Raw genomic sequence first — 12,728 nt, forward strand, 5'->3', positions numbered from 1 at the left:
AATCAAAGAAAAACTGGGAATGAACTCTATAGATGTAGCAGTCAGAGCGAACAGGCTTAGATGGTGGGGTCATGTTACACGCATGGGAGAAGCAAGGTTACCCAAGAGACTCATGGGTTCTGCAGTAGAGGGTAGGAGGAGTCGGGGCAGACCAAGGAGAAGGTACCTGGATTCGGTTAAGAATGATTGTGAAGTAATAGGTTTAGCATCAGAAGAGGCACCAATGTTAGCACTGAATAGGGGATCATGGAGGAATTTTATAAGGGGGGCTATGCTCCAGACTGAACGCTGAAAGGCATAATCAGTCTTAAATGATGATGATGATGATGATGATGATGATGACCCTAGTGGGCATTAAAAAAAATGTTCGTTTCTGGGTCGTTACTATAATGCCAATTTCGATATTTGTTTCAGGGTGGCTCAAATGTTCAAAAGGTGAGGGAACCAAAGCACTTTGCAAATTGTGCAAGTGCACACTACAACACACAAAAAAGATTTTCATAACCATGCAAATTGTAAGAAGCATTTACAGACCCTAATTTTCACAATTTGGTTGCAGCAACTCAAAATTAACAACATTTTATGCTGAAAATATACCTAGAGAAAGAAAAATTGCAGGGCTGAAAGTGAAGGCATTCATAGCAGAGCACTATTCGGTATCAGTGGTAGACCATCTGCGAGATATGTTGCCACCTAACCAGCTACAGTGACATTGATTTAAATAAGTTAATAGGTAGAGGTGTGGACGTAGCTAATGAATGGCAGGACAGCATCGTTCATTATCTTCAATATTGAAAGTACCTGTGCCCCATCTTACTACTGTCAAATGTGTGTCACACTCATTGCATTTTGCCGCAGAAAATGCTGGCAAAGTATTACCTTCGCATTGAGAATACATCGTTCACAACTGGTTTTCGTGCAGTGCCTGCTGCATTGAACAGTGGATGGAAAGAAACCGCCCAAAATGACAAATTGTCAGGGAAGTGCTGGCTGGATTGCATAGGAGCCCTTACTGAAATTTTTTGGCCTTCACTTTAAACTGGCCAAGGATAAAGAATGCACTGTACTGCTGGTCAGTTACATATTATGATATTATTAAAGCACAATAAATTATATCTTATGTTTTGAAACGCTCACTAAAAGCAATCACCAATTGTAATTGCATTTTCAGGCTGATAATGTTGAAACTCTTAAGCTGTTATCAGAATTACATACTGGTACTCTGCTGCTGAACTATCTGTCAATTTCAGTTCCCCCAGAACGATTAAGTGACGTCAAGAGACAAGATTTGACAGGCTTCAATTTCAGGGATTATGCGATGTACATTGAATGCATCGATTTAGGATTTAATTACAATGAAGCGACAACTGGCACTGACCAGAAACATTAAAGATCTATAAAAGAGCGGAGTGTATAATTTCTTTGTCATTACGCCAAGAAATTCAGAGGATAATTGCAGAAAATCTAAAACTTTTGGAAAATATTGCCAGTTTCACACCTGACTTGGCTACTAGCCAAGCCCGACCTGATGTGGTTGATATAATGACCAATTTTAAAGAATTACTTGGAGCTGACAATGATGACAGCGCTGTGGATCAATGGAGTGTTCTGCCTATCCAACAATGGAACAAAGTTAATTCAACAGCAGAAGCATTTTGGGGCAAAGTGTCGGCCTTTGAAAATGATGCTGGAGAGGGGTAATTCTCGACTACCAGCAAGTTGGTGACATGAGTTTTAGTAGTAGTAGTAGTAGCTTTATTCATCCATAGATCTCTTTTTACAAGGATATTGGACATGTCAAAGTATTTATGAATTTAGATCAATTTAAAATAAGTTAATTCATATACACTTACATTTACAGACTTCTAGTTAGAGCTAATCATTAGATTTACTCCTGGTATACAATACTTTTTTTTACAAATAACTTATTAAATAATGTAATGCCATGTTGTTCACTCATATCTCACTATCAGTCTCTGCACACACTATACACACATTGTTTTATAATACTTCACTCACTTCACTCACTACACACACACACACACACACACACACACACACACACACACACACACACACTGGTGTTCTCTGGGCCGTTTTCTGTACCACAGCTTCCCTTTTGCTACCCTGAAAAACTGAGTCAGCATCCCTCTATAATGAGTGAGATGTTGAGCTCAGAAAGAGGAAGAGGTGTTAGTATTGTGCTATGCGTAGCTTGGCGGTAAGTATGTATAGGAAAGGAAAAAAGAAGGAAAAAAATATAGTCTTAAGGTGTTATGTGGAACGTTGGATGTTTTATAATCATTATTACTATTTATTTGTACAACTTTTCTTACCTAACCCCTACTCTGTTTCATCTAAGTAACCCTTCAATGTAGAAAATGTATTGCATAACAGGTACTTTTTAGCTGCCTTTTTAAACAAGTGTAGTTTTGCAATTTCTTTAATCTCTTTTGGTAATTTATTGTACTGTTTTATTCCTTGGTACAAAATGCTGTTTTGTGTTTCATGTTTATTTTTTCTTCGTAAACGTAAGTGGAGTCTAGCTCTTGTTCCATGGCCATGGACAGAGTTGTTTGTGCGCTAATCACCTACGTTATTTTTTATGTTTATAACTGACTGGTAAATGTATTCACATGGTGCAGTTAAAATACCCAGTGTTTTGAACATATCTTTACAATGAGCTCGACTACTATTTTTGGTTATTATTCTTCTGGCTCTTTTCTGGAGTTTGAAAACTGTGTTCATATTTTGTGCATTTGTTCCCCAAAACAGAAGGCCCTAGCTAAGAACTGAGTGTAAATATGAACAGTATGTAACTAAAAGAACCTGCCATTCCCCAATGCTAGTGTGGAGAGAGCACTTTCCATAATGACTATGGTAAAAGAGAAATTGTGAAGCAGGATGCACACAAGCACAGCAGATCACATAATTAGAGTGCGGTTCAGTGTGAAGAATGAAGGATGTAATAATTTGGAGCCAAGCACTAAAATGCTTACCAAATTTAAGTCAGAGATGTACTATAATACTCACTACGATGTTGATGTTATGTCACTTCTGGCATAAAACATTGATTATATTGGTTTTGCTGTTGTTTTATTCCAATGTAAATGATATGAACAATGTTTGTACTATTACAATAATTGTAGCGGTAGTATTGTTGCTTTATTCGAATGTAAATGATAATGAACAGTGTTTGAATGAGTACAATAATTGTAATATGCCTATATGTCACATAATTTCATTCATTGTACCATGTAACATATCTTTAAGATAATATATCAGTATACTATAACGTTTAAGGCAGAGAAAATTTATATTTTGTATTGGTAGATGATTAATAGATTTCAAAATTTAAATTATGCCACTGTAACTGTAGTTTTGTCACTCACTAAGTCATAAAATAGCTATTTTATCTATTTCTAAAGTTTCTGTAGCATTTAATTGTAAACAATAGGACAAAGACCAAAACATGAAGAAAGCTAATGTGGTGCCCATAGACCATGCTTCATATTTTTGAGGCCAGGCTACCTGCTTTTGTATAGAAATCAAAAATTTTTGTTTATGTAGTATATTAGTACATTTTTTGATCTCTGCGATAATTTTACTGTCCTGGTCACATAATCCCATCTCTTCATGCTACCAATGTTGACGATAAACACACCTGGGTCGTTCCATGTCAATTCAACCAATTAGAGAAAATGTTCCAGCTGATAGTCTCAGATTTGGTTGAAATTTAGCACACCAATGCTACCAAGTGTGGAACACTCATGTACAAAATTTTAACTTCAGGTCTTAATAACTTTGGAACTATTCCGCACAGTCCAGTGAAATTTTTACAACCCAGTAACATCCACTTAGAGAACACACTCTATCAATCAAAACACCAACAACATATTTCTGAAGGAAAATAAAAAATTCCAAAATGTGATTAAAATTGTAATACATTAAAAGGTACATATTGTAGGTGCCCTCTATGCCAAATAATTCACTCAAAAAGGGTATAAATGTTTTTGTGGTAAGCTTAATGTGGCCTATACACACACAGAACTCATCTTGCCCACATCGGTCACATAAACAGTTACATGCACACGAAAATACAAAAAATTTGAAAAATTACCTGAAAAATATGGATTTTGTAAATGTGGTAGCACAAACGGGACAAGTGGTATCCAAGCCAAATTTCTAACACTTCATAAGTAGACCAGAATATAATATGTGGCAAAATTTCAACTTGTTATTGCAAGGCATTTGTGTACAATAAAAGTTGACAGAGATGTATTTGGTTACATTTCATTTAACACAATTTAGCAAGTAATAGTGATGATGCAGACAGCTCATTTCAGATAAAGCTGCAGAATTGTTGGGAACCATTAGGCAACAGAAAGTTAAACAATGGTAGTTATCAGGGACAGACTGAGTCATTGATAGGCAGGAACAACAAAGGAAACAAGCAACAATTACAGGTTACTCATGTTTTTAAGATTCTAGTTCAGACTGGTCGGTACTGTTGTGGAAAGTCAGTATGGAGGCAGAAGAGTGTACTAGTGGTGCTTTTGTTCAAACAAGTTGCAGTATTGGTAGAGCACAAGCATCTGAATGTCATAAAACAATATATGGAACAAAATGTGGCATTCGCTTTGTACTACTGTATGATCTGGATGAATCTGACCAAGATTTGTTGCTATGGAGATCCGGGATACACCCTGTGGGCACAAGAAGTACAGTTCCAGGAAACCTCAATGTTTGTTATCATCATATGAAAGTGTTTCTGGATAAGTATTCTTTCCTACAAAGAAGTTGTTTTGATCCATTTCAGATCCGTAAGAAGACAGTGAAGTGTAGCCTCAGAGAAATTGATATAAAATCAGTATTGAAAGTGAATCAGTGCATGGGACTTAGCATGAAATCAGGACAAAAGTTATGTTCCAGGTGTGTTATATTGTTAAGAAATGAAGAATATTCTGATAATTTACATGACAGTGATGAAGAGTATCAGCCACCTACAACCACAGCAGATGAGCAATTAAATACTTCAGTGACTGCTCTTGGTTTGTCTCCCATGAAGACACACAAAGTTGGGAAAAGAGACAGGCCCAGCTATGGTACAAGAAAACTACAAGAAGCTGAAATGGAATTAAAACACAAAATAGCTGACACACTAATGGTGGAAGTGGAAGAACTATCTGCTCCAAAGGAACAAAAATCATGCCAGAAATGCTCTGATTTGGACAAAATTGTGCATGATTTGAAAGAAAAATGTGCCATATCCACACGCCAGAAAAAAGTAGCTATTCTTACCCTTGCACCTTCTAGCTGGTCTATTGACTACACTGAAAAGGAATTCAATGTTTCTACATATATGGTAAAGGAAGCTAGGAAAATAAAAGCAACCCAAGGAGTGCTTCCACAACTTCAGATTTCGTTGAAACGTGTTGTCAAAAAATGGACAAACTGACCACACACAGCTCCACAGCAACAGCACAATCGGCTTATCTCCAGTTTTGTAAGGATAATTTCAAACAAGATGAAATTATAGTAATACTATACTTTTCTGAAAATTATGCATTTATAGTTCAAGATGCCATCCAAGGATATCATTGAGACAACAATCAAGCAACTCTCCAGCCATTTGCGATTTACTATAGAGCTGAATCAGGTGATGAGTCTGTCACAAACCTGTGCGTTTTTAGTGACAGTTTAATTCATGATGCCATTGCAGTTCATGCCCAAATTCGCAGTGTCATGGCATATGTGAAAAACAAGCTGCCTCACATACATTTTGCGAAATACTTCAGTGATGTGGCAGCTAGTCAGTATGAAAACTGTAAAAATCTCAAAAATTTATGCATGCATTACCATGATTTTCAGATTCACACAGAATGGAATTTTTTCCAATAAGTCACGGTAAAAATGTATGTGATGGTATTGGTACTACCATTAAGCGCATGGCATCACGATCTAGTCTGCAGCACCTTACAGAAGGTCACATTCTAACACCTCTTCAATTATTTACCTGGGTACAGAAAAATATCTCTGGCATACAATCATTCTATGTTTTGAAATAATGAGGTGAAATCAGTCAAAGAGTTGCTAAAAAGCAGACTAGAACATGTTAAAACTGTTGCAGGCAAAAGGAGCCATCATCACTTCTCTCCAGCGGACTCTGACAATGTGCAGATGAGCAGACTGTCCAGTTATAACTATAGGTTCATGCATAATATGTGTCTGCACAGTGTGTCTGACTCAGGATTCAGAAGCAAAAGCAGCAACATACAACCAGGTTGCTATGTTATTGCTGTTTATGATGACAAATGGTACTTAGGATGTGTTGCAGAGTTCTGTAAAGCAGAAGGTGATGTATTTTTGAACTTCATGGCACCAGCAAGGTCATTTCATTGGCCACGTTTGGCAAACAGGTGTTGGATTCCTTTTGAACATATTCTTATGACAGTTCCAGTTCCTACCACAGTGTCAGGAAGACAGTACAATTTTCCACTCAATGTACAGAGTACAGTAGCTAAAGTGTGGGAGAACTTCTGTTCGTAGCACAATCGACTGGTTTTTGCAGTTAAGGTGCAGTAAACATTAATGATAGGTTGTGTTAATCTGTCTATATGTTGTTGCTTAGTGATTAAACAGTTGTTGGAGAGGATAAGAAGAGGCAGAACAGTTTAAGATATGTTTTTAAAAAATTGTGTTGTGGAACAATGGCCACATCATCAAATACATCTGTCAACTTCCATTGTACACAAATGTCTTGCAATAACATGCTGAAATTTTGAGATATATATCATGAACCATGGACCTTGCCGTTGGTGGGGAGGCTTGCGTGCCTCAGCGATACAGATAGCCGTACCGTAGGTGCAACCACAACGGAGGGGTATCTGTTGAGAGGCCAGACAAACGTGTGGTTCCTGAAGAGGGGCAGCAGCCTTTTCAGTAGTTGCAAGGGCAACAGTCTGGATGATTGACTGATCTGGCCTTGTAACAATAACCAAAACGGCCTTGCTGTGCTGGTACTGCGAACGGCTGAAAGCAAGGGGAAACTACAGCCGTAATTTTTCCCGAGGGCATGCAGCTTTACTGTATGATTACATGATGATGGCGTCCTCTTGGGTAAAATATTCCGGAGGTAAAATAGTCCCCCATTCGGATCTCCGGGCGGGGACTACTCAAGAGGATGTCGTTATCAGGAGAAAGAAAACTGGCTTTCTACGGATCGGAGCGTGGAATGTCAGATCCCTTAATCGGGCAGGTAGGTTAGAAAATTTAAAAAGGGAAATGGATAGGTTGAAGTTAGATATAGTGGGAATTAGTGAAGTTCGGTGGCAGGAGGAACAAGACTTCTGGTCAGGTGACTACAGGGTTATAAACACAAAATCAAATAGGGGTAATGCAGGAGTAGGTTTAATAATGAATAGGAAAATAGGAATGCGGGTAAGCTACTACAAACAGCATAGTGAACGCATTATTGTGGCCAAGATAGATACGAAGCCCACACCTACTACAGTAGTACAAGTTTATATGCCAACTAGCTCTGCAGATGACGAAGAAATTGAAGAAATGTATGATGAAATAAAAGAAATTATTCAGATTGTGAAGGGAGACGAAAATTTAATAGTCATGGGTGACTGGAATTCGAGTGTAGGAAAAGGAAGAGAAGGAAACATAGTAGGTGAATATGGATTGGGGGACAGAAATGAAAGAGGAAGCCGCCTGGTAGAATTTTGCACAGAGCACAACATAATCATAACTAACACTTGGTTTAAGAATCATGAAAGAAGGTTGTATACATGGAAGAACCCTGGAGATACTAGAAGGTTTCAGATAGATTATATAATGGTAAGACAGAGATTTAGGAACCAGGTTTTAAATTGTAAGACATTTCCAGGGGCAGATGTGGACTCTGACCACAATCTATTGGTTATGACCTGTAGATTAAAACTGAAGAAACTGCAAAAAGGTGGGAATTTAAGGAGATGGGACCTGGATAAACTAAAAGAACCAGAGGTTGTACACAGATTCAGGGAGAGCATAAGGGAGCAATTGACTGGAATGGGGGAAATAAATACAGTAGAAGAAGAATGGGTAGCTTTGAGGGATGAAGTAGTGAAGGCAGCAGAGGATCAAGTAGGTAAAAAGACGAGGGCTAGTAGAAATCCTTGGGTAACAGAAGAAATATTGAATTTAATTGATGAAAGGAGAAAATATAAAAATGCAGTAAGTGAAACAGGCAAAAAGGAATACAAACGTCTCAAAAATGAGATCGACAGGAAGTGCAAAATGGCTAAGCAGCGATGGCTAGAGGACAAATGTAAGGATGTTGAGGCCTATCTCACTAGGGGTAAGATAGATACCGCCTACAGGAAAATTAAAGAGACCTTTGGAGATAAGAGAACGACTTGTATGAATATCAGGAGCTCAGATGGAAACCCAGTTCTAAGCAAAGAAAGGAAAGCAGAAAGGTGGAAGGAGTATATAGAGGGTCTATACAAGGGCGATGCACTTGAGGACAATATTATGGAAATGGAAGAGGATGTAGATGAAGATGAAATGGGAGATATGATACTGCGTGAAGAGTTTGACAGAGCACTGAAAGACCTGAGTCGAAACAAGGCCCCCGGAGTAGACAATATTCCATTGGAACTACTGACGGCCGTGGGAGAGCCAGTCCTGACAAAACTCTACCATCTGGTGAGCAAGATGTATGAAACAGGCGAAATACCCTCAGACTTCAAGAAGAATATAATAATTCCAATCCCAAAGAAAGCAGGTGTTGACAGTTGTGAAAATTACCGAACTATCAGCTTAATAAGTCACAGCTGCAAAATACTAACACGAATTCTTTACAGACGAATGGAAAAACTAGTAGAAGCCAACCTTGGGGAAGATCAGTTTGGATTCCGTAGAAACACTGGAACACGTGAGGCAATACTGACCTTACGACTTATCTTAGAAGAAAGATTAAGAAAAGGCAAACCTACGTTTCTAGCATTTGTAGACCTAGAGAAAGCTTTTGACAATGTTGACTGGAATACTCTCTTTCAAATTCTAAAGGTGGCAGGGGTAAAATACAGGGAGCGAAAGGCTATTTACAATTTGTACAGAAACCAGATAGCAGTTATAAGAGTCGAGGGACATGAAAGGGAACCAGTGGTTGGGAAGGGAGTAAGACAGGGTTGTAGCCTCTCCCCGATGTTGTTCAATCTGTATATTGAGCAAGCAGTAAAGGAAACAAAAGAAAAATTCGGAGTAGGTATTAAAATTCATAGAGAAGAAATAAAAACTTTGAGGTTCGCCGATGACATTGTAATTCTGTCAGAGACAGCAAAGGACTTGGAAGAGCAGTTGAATGGAATGGACAGTGTCTTGAAAGGAGGATATAAGATGAACATCAACAAAAGCAAAACAAGGATAATGGAATGTAGTCTAATTAAGTCGGGTGATGCTGAGGGAATTAGATTAGGAAATGAGGCACTTAAAGTAGTAAAGGAGTTTTGCTATTTGGGGAGCAAAATAACTGATGATGGTCGAAGTAGAGAGGATATAAAATGTAGGCTGGCAATGGCAAGGAAAGCGTTTCTGAAGAAGAGAAATTTGTTAACATCCAGTATTGATTTAAGTGTCAGGAAGTCATTTCTTAAAGTATTCGTATGGAGTGTAGCCATGTATGGAAGTGAAACATGGACGATAAATAGTTTGGACAAGAAGAGAATAGAAGCTTTCGAAATGTGGTGCTACAGAAGAATGCAGAAGATTAGATGGGTAGATCACATAACTAATGAGGAAGTATTGAATAGGATTGGGGAGAAGAGAAGTTTGTGGCACAACTTGACCAGAAGAAGGGATCGGTTGGTAGGACATGTTCTGAGGCATCAAGGGATCACCAATTTAGTATTGGAGGGCAGCGTTGAGGGTAAAAATCGTAGAGGGAGACCAAGAGATGAATACACTAAGCAGATTCAGAAGGATGTAGGTTGCAGTAGGTACTGGGAGATGAAAAAGCTTGCACAGGATAGAGTAGCATGGAGAGCTGCATCAAACCAGTCTCAGGACTGAAGACCACAACAACAACAACATCATTATGGTCTACTTATGCAGTGTATGAAATTTGGCTTGGATACCACTTGTCCCGTTTGTGCTACCACACTTCGAAAATCCATGTTTTTCAGGTAATTTTTCAAATTTTTGTATTTTCGTGTGCATGTAACTCTGTTTATGTGACTGATGTGGGCAAGATGAGTTCTGTGTGTGTTTAGGCCACATTAAGCTTACCACAAAAAATTTACACCATTTTGAGTGAATTATATTTGGCATAGAGGGCACCTACAATATGTACCTTTTAACATATAACATTTTTTAATCACATTTTGGAATTTTTTACTTTCCCTCAGAAATATGTTTTGGTGTTTTGATTCATGGGGTGTGTTCTCTAAATGGATGTTACTGGGTTGTAAAAATTTCACTGGACTGTGTGGAATAGTTCCAAAGTTATTAAGACCTGAAGTTGGGTCTGAAGATAGAGTGCCAGATGTGGGATGCAATTTCCAGGTCATGCCGCCTTCTTTCACAAGCCATAATTCTGGAACTAACAGGCAGGGAAAACTAATACTTTGTACACGAGTGTTCCACACATGGTAGAATTAGTGTACTGAATTTCAGTCAAATCTGAGACTATGAGCTGGAGCCCCTGGCTGAATTGACATAGAATGTCCCACCTACTCCTTTTAACTGTTATTTAAGATATTGGGGAAAATTTCCAAAAGGGTATCATTTTCGGGAACTTTTTTGTCCACTATGGGGAAACTATGTGTGGCAGTTTCAAATGGCCCACAGCTTGGGCATAACGTTCAGTACTCTGATTGGAGGAAACCAGCAGCAGTGTGCAATGCATCAACCAGCAAGTAATTTTTAATCAGACTATAGCAAACTTCTGCAATATCTAAATTCTGATGAATTCTATAATATTGATAGAGAACTTACTCATTAGGATTTTCAGCGACCCTGGAAATAAAACTTGTAAAATAAGTGCAGTCATGGAATCCAGTGAAGGTAATTCCATATTATCTCCAATGAGCAACAGCAAAGAATCTATATTTACATCCAATTTCGCACAATTAATGTTTCAAAATTATACTGCAAAACTTCAAACTTATCTTTATCATTGGACAGTGCAACAAAGCAAGCTCTTCAAATGTAGACAGAGAAAGAAATATGGCATACTCAGGCATAGTGAGTAATATATTAATGGTAAAAATACCAGTGATGAAGTTTCTGGACCAATAGTTCCCATCCTCAATTTATATCTGCAGATTATATCTAGATTACTTCAAACTAGGGGTGTTTTCTGGTCAGTACTTCAGTCTAGTTACTGATGTTAGAATCATGTGGAAATGCAAACTAGAACATCATAAGCAGTACCTGCCAATTTCTACAATTTTTGTTGTTGCTAGACATGAGGTTGTGTTTTTTGCATCATTTGTGAATACGTTGTGTTCTATACATGTAAGTGCTGTATAATATATTAAAGCTATTTTGAATATATTGTTAATTCTTCAGTTACAATACAGAATTATATGGCAAGTAAAATTCTGAATAGTTTTGAAACTAGTCATACATGTGTGGATGGTAAAGCCAAACTTCTTTGGTTGTGAACCGTCTTGGATTTTGAAAAAGAAGAAGGTTTTTAACCGAAGAGCGTGGGGTATTTGCAAATTAACTTAGTTTTGTTGCTTTCTTAACAGTTTTACTTGTCTTGACAATTTCAAAATGTATTTAAGTTGTAATTGGTGTTCATAATAATTTGATTCAACTTAGCGATTATTGGTGTGTAGTGCAAGGATGTAGCAAGGTTTTTGTCAAAGTGAGGGTCCGATTTCTTAAAGAGGACCTTAAAAAAGCTCATGATTTTCATTTATTATGTAAATATATTTATTTATGTATATTTGAGAAATATTGAAGTGCACAATTAAATATTTATTTATTTGGCAAAATGATAAATTCACTCCATTGTCAAATGAACTGTAATTCTAATGCACTCTATTGCCTGTTTGCTAATTAAACACAGCCATTTTTCTAATATAAGGTTAACTATTGCAGAGCAGAAGAATCGTAACACTGGGTTGAATAACTAATAAAGTCAGACAGGTTCAAATTTCTTTTGACAGCAGTTATCTTTCTCCTACTACAGTACTGCATTTAAATCTGAAACCAAGCCAGAAATTCTTCAGTACAACAATGCATCCCAATTTCTCAATTTAGTCTCAGGTTATATAAAGTGTCTTTCCTTTAATTAAAATTGTTCAATTTCCTGAAGTGATGAAGAAGTTTCTTAAAATCATTATTTCAACAGTCAACTTGTTTGCATGATGTTTATTTACAAATATGTTAGGGTTGTGCTGCTTAGACTCAGCCAAGCGGGATTAGCCGAGCGGTCTAAGGTCGCTGCAGTCATTGACTGTGTGGTTGGTCCTGGTGGAGATTCGAGTCCTCCCTCGGGCATGGGTGTGTGTGTTTGTCCCTAGGATACTTTAGGTTAAGTAGTGTGTAAGCTTGGGGACTGATGACCTTAGCAGTTAAGTCCCATAAGATTTCACACACATTTGAACATTTGTTAGACTCACTGCACAGATACATACTACTAAATGAGTACAAAATGACAATTCCAAGCTGCCTTCTACTGTAAATAACATTGATCTACATATACTGCTGAAATATTATGCAAA

Source organism: Schistocerca americana, chromosome 2 (genome assembly GCF_021461395.2).
Source record: "Schistocerca americana isolate TAMUIC-IGC-003095 chromosome 2, iqSchAmer2.1, whole genome shotgun sequence".
NCBI classification, from domain to species: Eukaryota; Metazoa; Arthropoda; class Insecta; order Orthoptera; family Acrididae; genus Schistocerca; species Schistocerca americana.